We start from the raw sequence: 16081 nt of genomic DNA on the forward strand, positions 1-16081 counted from the left end.
TTTCTCTGCTCTTTTCATCCTTTGTTTCATGTTGCTTTACTTTCTCATCTCAACGTTTTTGTTTTACATTCCTATTCCACCGTTTGTGTTTTTGCTTAGAAGATATACACATTGATCTGGGAGTTTGTTTACCAGTCCAAGATGGCGCCCATCTTGGACGTTTCATTGTCCATCTTTTATGTTCATGTAACGTTGTTCTTATCTAGCGGTATACTCGCGCGTTCACATTAGTCAACCCGATGTCAAACACGGTCTGACGCTGACCGCGTTCTGCTGTAAGTACCTCCTGGGGGGGACGTTTGTTTAACATGCGGGCGAGAATTGCAGGCATTGTGCTCACGAACTGCGCGTTAATTACACCGAGGTGCATTTTGAGCTTCTCTTTAAGTTTTAGTATCACGCATTTATTTACATGCTCTGTACACGCCCTGGGTGGAACTGGATATAGGAAGTTGGGGCTGTTTGTGGCTCCTTTTGCGAGTTCAAGATCTTGAGGCACGTAGTAACTCTTACATTTTTGGTACTTTGGCTTTCTGCTTGTGGTGACACATGCATTTTGGCAAGTTGGGTTCTTTCACGTTATTTTACCCTTGGTTTTATGATTTCTATACACAGTCTGGATAATTCAGTACTTTCATACTTGCAGTATTATTTATGTCAAATCGAATTAGACCTGATGATGACATTTCTTTTGTTTGTAGAGCTATCCCCTGAGGAAGGGCTACGGTTTAGCCCGAAATGCATTGGGATCATTGAATATTGAGAACTACTTTTTTGGATGATATATATTATCAATATTTGGAACATGATGAATTATACATGGAGTAGAATGTATATTCATTAAAGAATGAAGAATCAATGAATCTTGTGGATTGAACTTTATGTGAAGCGTGTTTCAAAACTTTAGACCACGTGTCATGTTCAAGCTGTGCACTGGGGAGCCTACCTCTCATCAGGGGTAGCTTTGTAATAGTCTTTGAATATACGCTGACCGGTACAGACAGCGTTTTTCCCTGGCTGCACGCTACACATCGTTACCTGTTGAAATCACAGATCACCTACAGCTGTGCAAATACCTCTCTCTGATCTTTGTGAGTCCACTATTTTCCTGTCCCGAGGATTTGGCACGCTATTCTAACCTGCAAAATGAATTATGATTTGGTATCCAATATGACAGAACTCAAGGCCGACACCTTCGCCTTCACGACGGGGGATGCCGACAAAATCTATGGCATGATTCAGGAGGATGTGGCTGCGGCTACCAGCTCCAGGAGCGCTGAGAGCAACATTAAACAACTGCTCTACTTACTAAAGAAGGAATCGAATCAAAAACTACACGCATGTACCCTCGTGCGGTACCATCGCGCCCAACGGATCCCTAGGGGGCTACGGGTCCCCCTTAAACCCTTACTATGCAAAAATAATACGAGGTTTGTTGAGAGGTGGTACGCTATCCTCAACAAATGCTCGTTGGATTTGATTCTACTCATAGTGGAGGAACTGTCCAAAACATTGGAGGATTTGGCCCAAGAAATACAAACCGTACGTACTGAGCTTGACAGTGCCATGGATCCAGCCGAGCTTACTAAAATGTTGGAAGATGTGAATGCCCAACTAGACAAACACACTCGGGAGACACAGGAACGGAAATTTCGGAAATATAAGAGGGACACCATCGATTACAAGCTCGGCGAGGTGTACACTTGGGCAGAAGTGTACGCCCGCCGACGCCCAAATCGCCCTTACAATCCGTACTCTGAGAATGAGACTTCATCATCTGATGGTGACAAAACAACACGTAAAACCCAGAAGCCTACCACTGAACAATCAGCTCAACAACCTGGTACCTCGAATTCTGCGGTTCATTTTTTAGAACAGGATCAGGATCAAACCAGCGACCCAGGCGGGGCAAAACCCGCAGAGGCCGCAAAAGAACAGGCAAAAACAAAGAGGGTCAATCGACGCAAGTAATTGACCATGAGAACCTGGTAATCAACATTTCTTCCACCCAACTGAATGAGGAAGAAATTCGAGTGCTACAAAAAGGACAATCTTTCGTTCCTACTACTGGAACCAACACCTTGGAGCTCGAAGTGAGCGTTTTCAAACTTCTACGCAATGTACGCTTGAGACACTATTTTCAGAACGTGATTACCATTCCGTCACGTGATGATGACATGTTGAGAGGACTACGTCCCCACAGTACTTTTATGGCTCCTGTGAGTCATAAAATAATTTATACATTTGAGAATTTAGTAAAAAGTGACATTGCTAAACTTCCATTCCAATCCAAGGTGAAACGTGAGAATCTAACAAAAACTGAGAAGAACATCATTCAGAAGATTGCCAACAATTCTTCGATTGTCTGCCAAACTGCTGACAAGGGCGGTGCCCTGGTGATCATGGATGCAACATACTATACAGAACAAATTGAAAAACACACGTCAGACCCGAACACTTATGCTACTTTACCTGCTGATCCAACCAATGAGTTCGCCACAATTCTAGTGAAAATCATAGGTCAGGCATTTGACAATGGCACCATCGATGACAGAACAAGACGGTACTTGACACCCATTAATCCGAAGCCACCTGTACTATACATGTTACCCAAGGTGCACAAGCACCCCACCAAACCACCCATGAGACCCATCGTCTCAACTAGAGGGAGCATTCATGAGAACACTGGGAAGTTTTTGGACAAATATCTGCAGCCTTTCGTGTTGAACTCCAGATCTCACGTTAAGGATACAACTGACTTTTTGATCAAGCTTCAACAGGCTGTTACTGAGCTAGAAGATCAGGATTTGATATTGTGCACAGTGGACGTTTGTTCATTGTACACATCTATACCTCATGACCTAGGCTTAACGGCAGTTGAACATGAACTTTCTCATTCCAATCTTGACTCGGATTTGCAGGTGCTGTTGATGGAACTATTGGTCTTCACCTTGTACCATAGTTACTTCACCGTATCTGATAAATGGTTTCACCAGCTCTGCGGGACTGCCATGGGCAATTGTACGGCGCCGTCGTACGCGAACACCTTTATGAAATCTTTCGAGGAATCCCACATACTGAACCAAACTGCTTGGATTAATTGTGGGAAACTGTACTTAAGATTCATTGATGACATTTTCATGTTATGGTCTGGCTCTGAACAAGCCCTCTTGGATTTTCTGAATACATGGAATCAAGTCAACGACCGCATACAGTTTACATGGTGTTTCGATAGATCTAGCATTCACTTCCTCGATGTGAAGGTTGAGAGACATGCAGGCACAGTGACCACCAATATTTTTCGGAAACCCACTGATCGCAACTCAATGTTGCACTACCAAAGCTTTCATCGATTGGGGTTAAAGCAGAACTTACCATTATCCCAACTGATGCGCGTCAAACGCATCGTTACATCAGATGAAACTTGCCAACTTGAAATGAACAATATGGTTGAGAGGTTCAAGGCTCGTGGCTACCCAGCACAAACTCTTCAAAAGGCTGTCACCCGGTGTGGGAATATGACCCGTGATGAACTATTACAGACTCGCACCAAAACTGAAAATACTAGGATGGTTGTAGTATCCAAGTACACAGTGTTGAGCAAACGGTTCAAGGACATCATCTCTAAACATTGGACACTACTAAGCCTGGAATCGGATTTTCAGGGAGCCTTCTCACAACAACCGTTGTTTGCATACACCAGGGGAAGAAACTTAAAGGAGATACTATGCAAACCCAAATTGGAATGTTTACCTGTGAATTACAAGGGCCTACGTCCTTGTTACAACTGTAGCAATTGTCATAATTGTATTCAAGGGAACATTGTGAATCATCCCATGAAAGGTCACCCGATTAAACTGCGTGTCAACGCCACGTGCAACTCTGCAAATGTCATTTATCTACTCAAGTGTCCTTGTGGCAAATGCTATATTGGACACACAGAACGGAAAATCAGGACACGCTTGTTGGAACACAAGAGCAACATTAGGACTGGCAACTTAAAATCCACTGTTGCAGTACATTTCTTGGATCATAAGCATACTGTTGCCGAGTTGAAATATCAAATTCTTGAACAAATACCATTGACCCACGACAACAAAAAAACTCTGTTGAAAAGAGAGAACTTTTGGATCCGGTACATGGCGACCATGCAGCCGCACGGGCTCAATGATCGCATGGAGTTTTTGTGTTATCTGTGAATTATCCCTGTGTTATCTACCTTTCATCTGTATACTTGCTGTTTTCTTGTTTATTTTTCTCGGCTCTTTTCATCCTTTGTTTCATGTTGCTTTACTTTCTCATCTCAACGTTTTTGTTTTACATTCCTATTCCACCGTTTGTGTTTTTACTTAGAAGATATACACATTGATCTGGGAGTTTGTTTACCAGTCCAAGATGGCGCCCATCTTGGACGTTTCATTGTCCATCTTTTATGTTCATGTAACGTTGTTCTTATCTAGCGGTATACTCGCGCGTTCACATTAGTCAACCCGATGTCAAACACGGTCTGACGCTGACCGCGTTCTGCTGTAAGTACCTCCTGGGGGGGACGTTTGTTTAACATGCGGGCGAGAATTGCAGGCATTGTGCTCACGAACTGCGCGTTAATTACACCGAGGTGCATTTTGAGCTTCTCTTTAAGTTTTAGTATCACGCATTTATTTACATGCTCTGTACACGCCCTGGGTGGAACTGGATATAGGAAGTTGGGGCTGTTTGTGGCTCCTTTTGCGAGTTCAAGATCTTGAGGCACGTAGTAACTCTTACATTTTTGGTACTTTGGCTTTCTGCTTGTGGTGACACATGCATTTTGGCAAGTTGGGTTCTTTCACGTTATTTTACCCTTGGTTTTATGATTTCTATACACAGTCTGGATAATTCAGTACTTTCATACTTGCAGTATTATTTATGTCAAATCGAATTAGACCTGATGATGACATTTCTTTTGTTTGTAGAGCTATCCCCTGAGGAAGGGCTACGGTTTAGCCCGAAATGCATTGGGATCATTGAATATTGAGAACTACTTTTTTGGATGATATATATTATCAATATTTGGAACATGATGAATTATACATGGAGTAGAATGTATATTCATTAAAGAATGAAGAATCAATGAATCTTGTGGATTGAACTTTATGTGAAGCGTGTTTCAAAACTTTAGACCACGTGTCATGTTCAAGCTGTGCACTGGGGAGCCTACCTCTCATCAGGGGTAGCTTTGTAATAGTCTTTGAATATACGCTGACCGGTACAGACAGCGTTTTTCCCTGGCTGCACGCTACACATCGTTACCTGTTGAAATCACAGATCACCTACAGCTGTGCAAATACCTCTCTCTGATCTTTGTGAGTCAAATTTACTATTCCCACTCTAAGGGGCATATTACGATCTCTGGCGGAAAGCCTCCACCGTCAGACAGAAGATTTCCGACCGTGTTAGAACCCTTTCGACAGACTCAGTCGGTTTACAGTCCGACCACCAGATTACGATGATTGCAGTCGGAACATTAACCAGCGAGTCATTCCGACTCGGTTCTGACTGACTCACAGAGTATTTCTGTTGGTCGGAGCAGCATCATAACCCCGTATGGCCAGCATTTCATCTGAATTACGATGTTGGTTTCCAACAGCTTTTCCACGCCAGGCTGTCAGAAAGTCACGTTGGGAGCCCATGGCAGGGCCCCCAAGCCTCTGTGGCAATTGTTGGTGGCCGTGGTGCTATCTATGGAACCACCCTGTAAAACCCTGCACTGTGTGGACGGCACCGTGGGGTGCTTGCAACAGGGTGCATGGTTTTACAAACATACCCCATTTCCTCTTAGGAGCCTGTGTTACGGCCGGTTCTCTGGCGTAACACGAGCTTCCATAGGAAACAATAGGAATCGGACCAAACAGTGTTTGGTTGCATCGTCGGTCGATCCCGAGTTCGAGACGGTGTTGGGCGGAGGCATTCCGCTCGAGATTGTAATGAAGCCCTACATGTAACCACACTGTGGCGCTTGTTGGACTTTGGAGGGGGCACATTTAGTATCCTACTCCAAACATAAAACATCAAGGCAAGTGTTGTTCATTTAAATTTCTATTTGAATTAATACCACAAATCTATAACGTACATTATCAATGTCAGAGCTTGGTGGTTATGAGGCGTCAAGCGCTCATATAGTGGTTAAATGCATGTTTTAAACATCAGGCTTTTCACCTGCGGTGCATTCGATGGGGAGAAGCACCTTACTCCCATGGTACAATCCAGAAAGGATGGATGAGCAGATACTAGTCGTATGAAGCACACGCCATTCAAATCATTTACAGTTTTGATACATAACAGATAGAGTTAATGATGAGCCAAGGATATTTCTTCACTTTTTCTTTAGTGTTGTGTTTTATTTTCTTCAGGAGACCTTCTTTTAGCCAACTTGTGTTTTGTTGTTATGGGAGACTTCATCAGGGCTCGTCTGTTGAGACTGTTTAGTAGTCCGACCTCCTGTTTAAAGCATTCAGCTGAGGAGGTCGGTAAATGCAGACTCGGGTAAGTCTGGAACTGAGATGTGAGTTGGCCACAGTGTCCACTGGTTTAAGACCAATGGATGGTATTACCTCTAATGATGCGGCTCTGGTGTCACCTTGAGAAGAATAAGTGTTGGCAGTCATATAAGCTGCTCTGGATCAGGGCTCGGATAGCGAGGTAATCCATCTTCCTGTTGTGGCCTGAACCTCTCTGCTGCCCTGATATAACGTACCTTACATTGAAACAAATACATTAAACAAAAACGTTCGAATAATACCCCTAAAAAAACAGAAAAACGAAGTGCCTCATTACGATTTGGGATCGGCCGCCTATGAAACGGCCTCCCCACAATCCTAATCAAGATGCGACCGTCACCACGGCGGTCGCAACACCTATATTTTGCATTGTGGCTGGGTTTCGGTCAGCAGCCACCGCCACAATGCAAAATAGAGGGTGCAGACACATCCATGCACAACGTGGCAGGCACCCTGCGGTGCCTGCCACATGGGGCAGGGATAGGTAGGGGGGTACTATAGGTGCACCCCAAGGTACATGCCCCTGTACCAGGGATTAAGGGGGCCCCGCTACAGGCCCCCAAATCCGTTTCTGCCATTCTTTTTGCTCCGGTTGGCTGCCACAATTCGAATGGAGGAAAGGGATATGATAATCCCACGGTGGTGCCTGCAAGGCACTGCTGCAATGTAAGCCAATATTTTAATTTAGACAGGCGGTTGGAAAAGGACCGCCTGTTGGAACAGTGACGGGCAGTCTTGACGACGGCCACGCTTCACCAACGATTCCCCGGCATCATAATATGGGGCGGGGGAAACTGCATTACGATAATGGAGGGCCCCCCACCGACCGGCTGGTGGTGGTGGGCCCTCCGCCATCATAATGACAAACAACTTTAAAAAAAATAACAATTATTTGCTATAACTTTCAAATGAATAACTATAATTAATTGAAGAAAAACAAATGTAAAAGCAAACTATTACATTTTTTTCAAATTTGAAAGATATAATATTGTAAAACTCCCAATGTAAAAAAAACAAATTACAAAAGCACTCTAATTTAAAACCAGTAATTATATTCAAATGAATTATATTGAATTATTTAAATACATAAAACAGTAGATTAAATTACCAAGGAGTCAGCACATTTTATAAAATTACACCCCCCAAATATTTTTAGAAATTCAAAAATACTAATATGAAAACCAGTTTTAAAATCTTTAAAAAAAATTACATATACAAATTTACATTTTACATAATTGATAATCAAAACAATTTAAAAATAAGGCATACTTTCATAAAAAAGTGATCTATTATAAAATATGTAATAATGAAAACAAAAAATGAAGGCAAGAATTAAATACAAAACAAGCTTTAAAAATATACAATGTGTAGCTACATCCCATCCTATTCTGCTATAAATCCAACATCCCACTCTTAAAATCATTATACTAAAAAGCTACAATTTAAAAACAAATACACAATATTAAAATACACAAAAACCAACAATACACTAAAAAAGATATAAATCACAACAATACTAAAAAAAAAATGTTAAAACAATAATCTTACCTGGGATATTCAGATCCACAATAATATTAACATCACAATATTTATGATTTAAGAGGTGGGTCTCTGAATAATATTTACACCATTCTTTTTGTAACAATGAATGTACAGCACCTCTCAAAGAGTTCAATATTTATTCATTAGTCATCCTCTACATTAGGCCATTGTGCAATCGTATTGCCTTGTGTCATTCATATTACATTTGGCGTCCCCTTCTGAACCAGCTGTTCCAGCAGCCTGCCAAACGTATCACCTTTAGCATGAGCTCTAAACATATACACCTTGTATTCCACTTTTTGCCAGCTTTCCAATGCTTGTTAGTGTTCATGCTGCATTCTAACCAGCTACCCATAGTCCTACTAATTTTTCATTACTTCCGGGGGCGGAGCTTGCTTGAGACCAAGATGGACGCTTGAGTCTCGAGCACCGTTAAGCTGGTACAAGATCCTTCATAAATCCTGTGCCCGGATGCTGCTGGGGAAATAAATTTGCGACAGAAGAGCTGGGGAACACTTCTAAGCCCCTCCTCCGGTCCAGCGTTAGTGAGGAGAAATGAGCGCTGGAGCCGACATGTGCAGAGACTCTGCGAAACGAGGCTAGGCCCGAAGCACCGGCCTAGATTTCAAATCCTGCCCCAGGATGTCGCCCTACGTGCGGCTGGACCCTGCGACTGGCACCCGGGGGAGCGGAGATCCGCTGCGAAGCGAGCCGGACCGAGGGGTTCCCCAGGTTGGTGAGCGGCGGCGCCTGATACGGAGCCCCCGCTGGGCCCCATCCCCCCCGCGACCCGTGATCCGCACGCAGAGGGGAAGACGTGCTGCGGCTGAGACCCGGCTCCATGCACGGGAGAGGGGTTGATCGACTGCGGGAGTAAGGCGGCTACCCCCTATGGCCTAAGATGAGTGCTTCAATCCGCGGGGAATTGCCCAGCAGATACTCCTGAGCTCCCGCCTGAGGTCAGCGCTGCCGTGGAGGGGATCCGCTCCCCGGCCCTGAGGTCAACGCAGGCCCACTAATCCTGAGACTTGCTGCGCGCCCTGACCCAGGGGTGCACTGGCTGACCGATCCCATGCAGCCTGCAGTTGGGGCGATGGACCTGGTGGGGAGTGCGTGAAAGCCCTGTAGGAGAACGCGACGAGCATCACAGAGTGGTGGTTGAAGAAGCCCCGGTGAGAAGCCTCGGTGAGAAGGGTAGAACAGGACAAGCAGGTGAATGAGAGTTAATTGCGCTGGGAAGAAATACTAATCATGTAACATAGAATCTGGTTAGCTCTAAGGATAATGTCCTGGTCACCCACCCAGAACCAAACAATGTGACAAGAAGGCAAGTCACAAATGTAAACTTGAATGGGGTTCTTATTATATATTTTTCTGCTTGGACTCCACGACTTTTGACTTGAAATTACGTTTACGCTTGTGGTCAATGTTGGGAGGATGAGACTATCACTCTTTTGTTTCTTCCTTTTTCACGGTTACTATGGGACTATGACACCTTGTTTGACTATATTATGCTTTTGATTAGAAACAACCTCCTATTAATGGCACATTATCTTCCCTTTCTTATACCCTTTTCATATTATATAGTATATTGTGTACAACTTAAGTTTTTGAAGGACAGTGCATACATAATAAAGTGATGTACTATTTGCAACTTTCAAATCATGTTACTCTCTGATAAAATAACTTTATCAGGACCATGGGGGAAACTTAATTATGGATCTCCCGTGTAGATCACTATATTAACATCAAATAGTGTTGTTAATTGTTTTAGACCACTTTGTTTTAATATTGTTTGTTTTGCACATGTTATGAAATGTTAGAATCGAAACGTAATTAAATAGTGATTACATTTATTGTAATACTTACAGCCCTGACGAAGTCAATTGGTCATCAGACCAAGACGAAACACGTGTTGGCAGCGGCTATTGTGTGCTCTTTGGCAGTGGCTATTGTATGCTCGTTTGGTGAAGATTGGATTTACCCAAGAATGGAAAATAAATGGAGATAAAATGAAGATACTCTGATTTTTTGGATTCAATATTTGGACTCTGATATTGATGAATTGTTAGCTCAGGATATTTGTTTGTTTTCTCGGTGAGAAGGGCCCTAGATGTGCAGCTGGACAGGGCGGTGGCTCTACAGATAAACACCTTTAACACTGCGCCACTCCATAAGCGCACACGGGGCTGATTATGGAGACGACGCTGGATTGCCTGGAGGAATCGGTGGAAAGTGGGTTACGCATGAGCCTGGAACTCAGAAGCGGCGGCAAGATGGGGAAACCGGACCGCGTCCAGTCCAAACTCCCATTTGGGCGAAAGAGTACAAATCCCAAAGACAAGGCGACCGGAGATGATAGCAGGTCCTCCTCTCCGGTGGAATCAGACCAGGATATTAAAAGCCTCTTGGCGTCTATGGCGAAGGGGCTACAGGAAGGCATATCATCACTGGGAGCCAAGATAGATGCGATGACAAACAGGCTGGACAGAATGGGCGAGCGACTCGACAAACATGCTGAGCACCTGGACATGTCGGAGAGGAGGATCACGGAGGTAGAGGAGGCACAAACCACCATTGACACTAGTCATTAGCAACTGGGAAGGGTGATGCAGCTACTGCAGGATAAGACCGAGGACTTGGGAGGCGCGTTCTCGGCGCTGTAATGTGCGCATAGTGGGACTCCCCGAAACAACCCAAACTGGTAAGATGGAGCCATTCATAGAGAAGCTACTAACGACCTTGTTGGGAGCAGAGGTATTTTCCACCATGTTCATTATTGAGAGGGCACATCGCTCACTGGCGCCACGACCGAAACCTGGAGCCCCACCGCGACCGATAATCGCAAAGTTTCTTAACTATCGAGACAGAGACGCCGCTCTACGAGTAGCCCGCGAAAAGCAAACGCTAACATACGAGGGCTCCAATATCTCCCTGTACGCAGACTTCACGGCCAAGGTGCAGGAGGCGAGAAAACACTTTCTGCCTATGAAGAAGCAACTGCGGGACCAAGGCTTGGAATATGCGATGCTTTACCCGGCGAAACTGAAAGTCAACATTGGAGGTCAGTCGCACATCTTTACGGACCCGGGAGCGTTGCAGAAGGCGCTGAAAGACTGGGCGAAAGGGCAGAGGAAAGCTCCGGACCTTGAATCCACTGGCAGGGCCTGCGACGGCAGCATGGAAGACCAGGACTGAGTCTCTTGGAGCGTAGGTACTGTCCTGGGCCTTTGTGGGGGCGGAAACCAGAGTGCCTACTGAATAGAGAGAATCATAGACTGGGTGCTGCCTTGGTTGGGAATTGCTCAGGGCACAGATGGGACAGATAGATGCCAGCTGGAGGTGACGAGACGAGCGTCACACATAGAGACTGTATTGTGTTATTGGTTGTTAGACTTGAGCAACCTCCACCCGCATGTGATGTCACTGAGGTGGGAAGAGTTAGTTGGGGGCGGTGGGGGGGAAGTCGGCCTGGGATTTGGATGTATCGCGACCTAGTTCGGGGTGGTCCGCTGTGGGGGGGGGGTCGGGTGTTGCATTGGGAATGGAGGGGGGGTTCCATTGGTTTTGTTTTTTGATGCCAGAACTTGCAGAATTACAGCTGATCTTGCTAATAGTAAACATGGTGCTCCAGCATGGTATGGGACATTGATCTATGTAAATGGCGCCTGACATAGAGAGAGTAGATACTAGAAAGGAGGAGCTTAGAGCAGTTTCTTGGAATGTTCGTGGGCTGAATGATTTTAGAAAACTGCGCAAAGTATTGAATTATTTGCAGAGACATCACATAGATTTAACGCTGTTGCAAGAGACACACCTGCCGGAAAATAGCTCAAGGTTGCAAGCTAGAGGGCTGAAGGGCCAGAATAACGCGGCAGGCTTCACAACACACGCCCGAGGTGTACTGACCTGGGTGAACCCGAAATCAGACTACACTTTGAGACAGCTATGTGCTCACCCAGGAGGCCGATACGTCATATCGCAATGCACGGGCAGGGGAATGATATGCTGGTTGTAAATATATATGGCCCTAACTTTGACAACCCTGATTTCTACCGGCGTCTGGCCGCAGTGGCACGGGAGTATCCTAGCCTCCAAGTGATATGGGGAGGGGATTTCAACATGACCAGATGCCCGGAGCTGGATAGATCGAGCGGCCCGGACAGAAGACAGGCTCTTGCGGCCAGGGAATTAGATGGGTTACTAATTAGCGAGGACCTCACGGATGTATGGCGCAGCTTAAACCCAGAGCGAGGGGGTTTCTCGCACTACTCTGCCTTTTATAATATCCACACACTTATAGATTACTGGCTGGCCTCCTCACGACTTCTCCCCTTGGTCCGCGACTGTCGGGTGCTCCCCTGAACTCTCTCCGACCATTCCCCGGTCCTCTTGTCACTCACAACTCCACAGAGGGTTATCCCCCCATTTACATGGAGATTCCCGCCTTACTCGCTACAAGACATTCAATTTAGAGAGGAACTACACAAAGCGATAAAGACATTTTTCGACATCAACATTGGGTCAGTGGACAGTTTCGCTACGGTTTGGGAGGCCTTTAAGGTGTACATCAGGGTAGAGGCGATTAGTAAACACTCAGGGGTGCTCCGATCCATACGGCAACGCCTGTCATCTCTGGAGCGGCGTGTGGCGGACTGTGAGGGGCGACTGCTGGATGGTGACTCAGATACCACACGAGAAGAGCTACGAGAACTCGTGGCGGAGTATCAGGAAGAGACAGACGCAGAAATTAAACATCTGGGGAAATATGCCACAGCTAGAGTGTATGGAGTGCGGGCTAGACCGGGCGCAGTGTTGGCCAACCTGGTCAAGCAGCAGAGAAGGAAAATAATGTTTACGACCATAAAGTCGAAGGAAGGGGAACTACTCAAAGCTGAGGAGGAGATAGTTGATAGATTCAGGGACTATTATTCGGAACTTTATGAGGCTCGAGGGTTGAGCAGCGAGGATGATATCCGGGACTATTTGGAACACATCAAACTTCCTTTCTTGTCGGATGTCCACAGAGAATTCCTAATGCTTCCAATAGAACATGACGAAATTCGTGAGGCCCTGAGTGGGATGAGAGCAGAGAGCGCCCCTGGGTCGGATGGCCTCACGGTGGGGTTCTACAATGCTTTTTTGGATCTGCTACTGCCACATCTATCTGCATTATTTGCAGATATGAGAGAGGCGGGTGTGATGCCAGCTTCAATGAGAGAGGCACTGATTGTGGCCATCCCGAAGCCGGAGAAACCTCCGGAGGAGTGTAGCTCTTATAGGCCGCTGTCACTCTTGAACGTGGACACTAAAATATATGCGAAAGTACTCGCGACTAGATTGGCTCTCCTGACCCCGGAATTGGTGGCACCGGAACAGGCAGGATTTGTGATGGGTCGGAACATTACATACAACCTAAGGACTGTATTTGGAGCCCTCCAGCATACCTCTCAGAATCGCAAGGCGATAGCTGTGTTTTTAGACATGGAGAAGGCCTTCGACTTGGTGGAGTGGCCCTTCATGAGAGTGGTCCTAACGAGACTAGGACTAGGCCCAGGGTTCTTACAGATGATGGCGGCTCTGTACTCAGACTTGACAGCCCGTATACGTCTGGGGAATCGCGTGACGGATCCGATCCTAATTCGAAGAGGCACGCGTCAGGGATGCCCCTTGTCGCCCACCCTATACGCACTAGTAGCGGAACCGCTGGCTTGTGCGATGCGCGAGTACCATAGTCATCGGGGGCTGAATTTTCCGGATTATCGCTTAATCATCTCGACCTACACAGATGACACTCTTCTGTATGTCCGGGAGCCAGAGCAAAACCTGGCCCCACTCTTGCAAGAAGTGGTGAGGTTTGGGGCCCTCTCAGGGTTGACAGTCAACTGGAATAAGTCTATCGCGTTCCCGCTGACCCCGGCTATGGAACAATTTGAGATGGAGTACCCCTTGAGGTGGACCACTGACTGGGTGCGATATCTGGGGATACAGCTGCACACAGACCCGGATGTGGTCATGCGGGAGAACTATGGGACTGCCATGGCGCGTCTAGAAGAGAATGTCAATGTCTGGATGGGTCTCCCGCTCTCGCAGATAGGTAGAATATCGATCATGAAAATGATGCCTAGATTGCTGTATTTTTTCAGTAACATACCCATGGTCTTGCCGAAGTGTTTCTTCAGCCGCCTTAAGTCCCTGATGATAAAGCTGGCGTGGGCGGGGAGGCAAGCTAGGGTGCAGTGGAGCATCTTGGTGTTGCCATACCACCTCAGTGGTCTGGGAGCTCCGGACTTTGAACTTTACTTTCGGGTGGCGCAGGGCACGCACGCTCACAGTTGGATCCATGATAAGGGGGCGGCACCATTTGTGCGGCTCGAGAGGCTCTACGCCGCTCCTAAGCCATTGCCAGCCATAATATTTGAACCGGCAGACAGACGTACGGGACTGCTAGACTCATTAAACTCGACCCGGCACGCATTGCAGGTTCTGCTGCAATACTACAGTGGGGCGATTCTATATTCCCAATTGATGCCTATTGATTGGATGGCGTGGCTCCCGCCGTGCATGGAAAAAGGGGTTGTTGCGGCCCTCAACGGCCTGGGTATAGCCACGGCTGGCAATATGTTCAAGGGAGGGACGTACTTATGCCAGAAATTGAGCCCACTGGACTACAGCGCATCCAATTTGTCCGAGTTAGAGGGGCATGGCGAGAGCAACTGGGGGATGACCTATCAGAGCCGGCAGAATTGCTGGAACTCACACATGTGATTAAAACAACCTCCCCCCCAAAAATGGTCTCCACCTTGTATAGGATGACCATAACAGGCAGAGCAACAGGGTATAGCAAGGCGCGTCTTGAGTGGCTATGCGTTTTGGGGATGCCAGTTGACGATGACATGTGGAGCTATTGTTGCACCAACACGAGGCGTGTTTCCCTGAATGGGAGACATCAACTGCTACATTTTAAATTTATTAATAGAGTTTATCACACCCCGGAGAGACTGTGCAGATTTGGCCTGCGCGACGATGCGTCTTGCCACAGATGTGGGGAAGGTAATGCAGGGTTCTTGCACCTATCCTGGAAGTGCCAGGGGGTGCAGTAGTATTGGGGCAAAGTGTTCCACGCTATCAGTGAGATAATAGAAGACGAGATAGCCCCGTCCCCCGCCCTAGCTCTGATGGGTTACTCGAAGGGACTGCCCAAGGCCCAGAGGCGCTTAGTGGACATGGGACTGCTGTTAGCTAAAAGGAGGCTGGCTAGATGCTGGATGAAGGGACCTCTCCCTAAGATAGAGCACTGGGACAGGGACTTGACCTACTTGTGGGACACCCCCGCGCCGCACGGCCACCAACTGCTGTGTGTGCCCCTGCCCGCCCTCTGCCTCGCTACTGCCTCGTTTTGCCGGCTGCCGGCTGCCCCCGCAGTAGGGTTGTTTTGTCTATCATTTGTGCCTGTTTTTTTCTCCTGATAACTCCGTGCATCTCCTTTTTTTTTTTCCCTCCGCATTTGCCTGTTTTGTCCAACAGTTGTGCTTGTCTAAGTCTTCTCCGTGTTCCTGGTATCTTTCCCCCTCACACCCCTTGTTTTGTTGCTGATTGCGCCTGTTTTGTGATTCCTTCGTGTTTTCCGCCGCCCTCCACCCTCCCTTCCCGCCACCGCCGCTTGGCCCCGCCCCTTTCCTCTCTTCTGTATCCCTCCCCGCTCCCGCCTCCCAGCTGCCCCGCCCACCCGCGCACTTGGCCTTAAATGGCGACCGTGCGACGCAGGTGAGTGTGACCCACTTGTGGGACACCCCCGCGCCGCACGGCCACCAACTGCTGTGTGTGCCCCTGCCCGCCCTCTGCCTCGCTACTGCCTCGTTTTGCCGGCTGCCGGCTGCCCCCGCAGTAGGGTTGTTTTGTCTATCATTTGTGCCTGTTTTTTTCTCCTGATAACTCCGTGCATCTCCTTTTTTTTTTTCCCTCCGCATTTGCCTGTTTTGTCCAACAGTTGTGCTTGT

Source organism: Lissotriton helveticus, chromosome 10 (assembly GCF_964261635.1).
Source record: "Lissotriton helveticus chromosome 10, aLisHel1.1, whole genome shotgun sequence".
Taxonomy (NCBI): Eukaryota; Metazoa; Chordata; class Amphibia; order Caudata; family Salamandridae; genus Lissotriton; species Lissotriton helveticus.